The 4,573-nt window shown below is 40.8% G+C and overlaps 1 protein-coding gene across 1 annotated transcript in view; it reads left to right on the forward strand.

Moving 5' to 3' along the window:
* nedd9 (neural precursor cell expressed, developmentally down-regulated 9) overlaps positions 1–4,573 on the forward strand; it is a gene marked incomplete in the record, with an annotated part of 35,153 nt that overhangs the window by 8,942 nt on the left and 21,638 nt on the right.

The following is a 4,573-nucleotide window of genomic DNA, read 5'->3' on the forward strand; positions in this document are numbered from 1 at the left end:
GTCTTCGTTTGTCAGGGAGACATGCCAGAAATGTGTCTGGTTTGAGCTTCTCAGATGTGACAATTGGCTGTTTTTCTTCCCTGCAGGATCTCACAGGCTGTGTTGCGGCCTAAAATGTCTAAAAACTTAGATGCCTGTTGCTGTTGTTGATATTTTTAGGCTTTTTTCTCCAAAGAATTTGTGGAAAAAGGGAACAATTGCAAAAAAAAGTTGACATATTTTGTATAATCAGGCTCGGGGGAGTAACAGATTACATGTAAGTGAGTTATGTAATACAAAAAGAGGTAAAACACATAATTAGATTACAGTTAGTAAAAAATGGGGATTTGGGGATTTCTAACCAAATGATCAATTCTAGAACGATTAATCCAGAATAAAACTGCAGATTAATTGATAAAAAGTTATTTCTAATCCTCCCTCACCTGCTTGTAACTTCATATTTATCCATTTTCTTCCGTTATTTTATGAAAGAGATGATAAATAATAGTTAGTTTGTCACCTGAGCTGCAGTTTGTTGTTTGCAGCATTTTCCTGAACCCTTTATGTGTAGCAGCTGTCTGAGATCCGGTGCTGCAACTCACCTGTAGCTTATTTGTGCAGGTGTTAGGCGTGATAACATTGTTGTGGTTCCGTCTGTTGGGAAACTGGAATCTGGTCCTTTTCTCTGTGATTTGTTGCTGCAAAATTGGTTTAAAAAAATGACACTTAAATCAAAAATATTTGTTCACCATTTGGGACTTTATCTGCCATTAAACCTCACTTTTGTAACAGGAAATCCATCAAAATGACGTTAAATACGGAGCTGAGACAACTACTCAATTTACTGATGATGGAGTCATCATTTAAGTTTTTAAAGGAATAATTCCAAATATTCTCTGGTTCTCTCAAATGTTCGATTTAGTTGTTGTTTTTTTAACTTTTTTATCAATGTAAGTTGAATATCTCTGACTTTTAGACTGTTTGGGTTCCTTTTAAAAGCCATTTTTCACAATTTTCTGACATTTTATTGACAGAATGAGTTGCGTTAATCAACCTCTAAAAAGCACACTGTCAGTCGACGTTTTTCAAGAGCACAAAGCAAAATATTCCCCCTTTTTTTTAAATCTCCGATACCCTTCATGTTTCAAAGGGGACGAAGATGGGGGCCTCGGATTGATCGGCCCTTTGTGTCTGCGAGATCTTCTTGCGTGGCGTGAAATCGGGGAGACACTTTGAGTGAATCTACATCTCATTGGCCGTAGCTATATGTAAAACCATTCAATGTGGTCCCGCGGAGATACCATGAGACATATTTCAACATCTCGGCTCCCCTCCTGCGGGAGGGATTAGCTCTCGTCTCCGGGGGTTACCGCCATGCACTCATGTACCCTCGTTTGGCATCAGTGCCAAGCTCGGAAATAATCCACCTCTCCACTCCGCCAAAACTGAGCGTTTTCTTGGCTGCGGGCCCCGTTGAATACCAACCACATTGTTGTTGTTTTTTGTGCATTGCTGCTACTTTTTTGACCCCTGTAGGTGCAGTAAATTGTCTCAGAGGTCAGTGTCAACAACCAAAACAAAGCCCCTAGTTGCTCAAAGACCCTTCAGCAGCATGGGTCTGCAAAACTGAAGGACAGTTTCTCTTCACGCCATTCACACAGTCCTGGAATTACTTGGCAGAATATGAGAGGCGACGTTGCACAATGTGTTTCCCCCCAGCAGTCCTCGCAGTTCACAGAATTTGATACACTTTTGAGAGAATATCTCCAGTGTGGCTTTTCACTTCTAATTATAGGGTTGTACTTGGCGTTCGGGCCGAGAAGATGTGAAGCGATACGACTGGTTCAGGATCTCTTTGGGTTCTGCAGGCAGGAGGCAGGAAGTGCTGCAGGCCACGGAGTGGGGACGGGGAAAACAGAGGAGGGCGTCATGTTAAAGTTACCTTGTAGTTTGTGTGACAGTAAAAAAAATAAAACCACTGATGACAAGACAGAGTGAGGGAGGAGGAGGTCATTTTAACTGGAAAGTTACTCAAATCACTTCCTGTGACTTAATCTAAAGAGAGCTGACAGTATTTCATTAGCATTTTTACTCCAAAAACCACAATTATATTGGTAGAAAAGAGGCAACTGGTGATTATTTTCTTTATAAATTGTGTTTTACATCTATAAAATGCCAGAAAGTTGGCAAAAATGAACCCCATAACAGTCCCAAAACATTTTCTTTAGCTTCGTATAGAAATATTGTTGGGTTAGGTTATCAATATTAATGCTAATACGAAAACGTAGCTTTGGAAGCTGTACAATAACAACAAAATAGTATTCTGTTGCGTTACGTTGAGGATTTATTTGGCAACAGAAACAAGCTAACGCAACACTGACACGAATTATAAATTAATTAGCAAACAGTTGCTTATTTTCACATCCAGAGCAACATTATCATATATTTGGAGTCATGATTCAGACAACCTGATAAATATAAGTCCATTATTCACTCGCCTTTTAGCTCTGTTTTTGGTCTCTACCAACCAAGGAAATATCAGGTTTTTGTGTTCACAGCTAGTTGTTAGCTCTTGTCAGTGCTAGCCAAAATGGAAGAAGCTATAGCGTATTAGCTGTGTTGCATTACAGATTTTATTTAACCAAACTCTGTCAAAATATAAAGTGCCCCACAAAAATAAGTTGCCAGTAATGAGACATATATTTTGTATACTGTGTAAACTTATTGTCCCCTTACTAAAGGTCAGTTTAGCAAGCTTGATAACACTGTTGTTTTTCCACTCGTCAATAACTCTTTTATTGATTGAAATTATGCACAGTCCTGAGAGCAAAAAGGCCAGAGACGACTATAGAGCACAGTACTGAGAAAATATACCAATATTTGGAGCTGTTTAGCACTAGAGTGGCTGCCTAGCATGTTAGCTTCTTTAGTCACATATTTAACATAAGCTTTCGTTCTCGCCTTTAATATAAAGATATTGATCATATCTTTAAATGTATTTTTAAATCTTAACACCAGCAGCCATATAAGAACTGTACAATAAGTATTTCTATACTTATATTTTTGTCTTGTTTCCAGGGAAACTCCACAATCATGATCACACACATCATGATCACACACAATCACACTTTTAGTCATGCCACTAAACAAATATATCTGAGCTCTCAAACTGACATAATGTGGGCGTCAGCGGTGCATTGTGGTTAGATGCCACATGGCACATCATATCCTGCCGGAGATACAGTTGCCCCACAGTTGCCGTTGTTGTTTTCTGTGTGTGGAGATTTCCTCACAGCGCTGCAGAGAGTTGGGTGAAGGTGTCATATTTACAGTGGGGATATACGATAGTCTTTTATGCAACAGCAGCAGGTTGAATGAATAGAGCTTATTTTTTCTGTGGGGTGAGCACCGTGTTGTCCAGTGAAAACCATCAGAGAGCTGCAACTAAACAACTAATCAGTCACAAAAACAAATGATGCTATTCAGGATGTATGAGAAAGAAATCGACAAACCAATGCTGTGATTCATGTCCAGTCAATGGCTGGAATAAGCTATTGATTATAACTTACAACTCCATTCAAGCCACTGTGCCCTAACTATTGATTTACAGCGAATTGCATAAGATATCAATCATTGTGTGGCAGCAGTGCGTGTGTTGTCGTGTGTTTATGGTCTTAAAATGAAAGCCGTGACAGGGACTCCATAGAAATCGAGGAGGTGGAAGTTTCACCGACCCTGCTGTGTAATTATGTTAATACACGGCCACTGGCTCGTAGAGAGGCTGTAATCAGAGGGTCAGCCTTCCTGAAAACTGTCCAAATGAAGAAATTACCATGTACCCTGAGCTCTGAACCGCTTCCCATGAGCCCTTTCCTACCCAGAACCCCTTCACACGGCCCATTTATTTGAACTGGCTCTCACCCGCAGCAGGCCGCACTCTGAGGAACTGCTCGTAAAAGTCATCAGGTCCTCATTATCGTCATTACTATAATTATTTTCTATATTTAACCATGTGAAATGAGGCCAAATGAGCGTGCTGGTTCAACCCCTTTCTCGCGAACCACCCCAGGACACGTGTTACAGCGGTACTGGTACATGACGAGGTACTGCGTGATGTTCTCACAGTCGGAGCGTACCACTTTTTTATATATTTTAGGGGAGCAGGTTGTGTTTGTTTGGGTTGAAAACATCCCAGTGTCTTTGAAAGCAGGGCCCGATCCCGTTGCTGTGGGGTTTTGGCCGCAGTAGCAGGGGAATTTTGAGTGTTTGTGAGCTTGTTTAGGCCACAGCCACCTTCATTATTATTAGATTGATGTTTAACCCCAGAGAGGCAGTGCCAAAACCACCCAGAGAGCTCTTACTGAAAGCAAAGGTGGGGCCCTTTTTCAGCCTGGCGGTGAAGTTACATAAGTTTCTTTTTTATTTTTGGCATGGTCAGCAGCAGGCTCCCCCACACAAATGAGACGACGTTTATACTGTTTGTGTTCAGGCGAGACGCTGGTGGAAAAAAAACCTTGTTGATGTAAAGATGTGTGAGTCAGAGCAGAGTGGGGCTCAGACAGCTGGGTCTTCAGGCGGTATATATATATATATA

The sequence above is a fragment of the Morone saxatilis genome, unplaced genomic scaffold (assembly GCF_004916995.1).
Source record: "Morone saxatilis isolate NCDOM2014 unplaced genomic scaffold, NCSU_SB_2.0 Contig9, whole genome shotgun sequence".
Taxonomy (NCBI): domain Eukaryota; kingdom Metazoa; phylum Chordata; class Actinopteri; family Moronidae; genus Morone; species Morone saxatilis.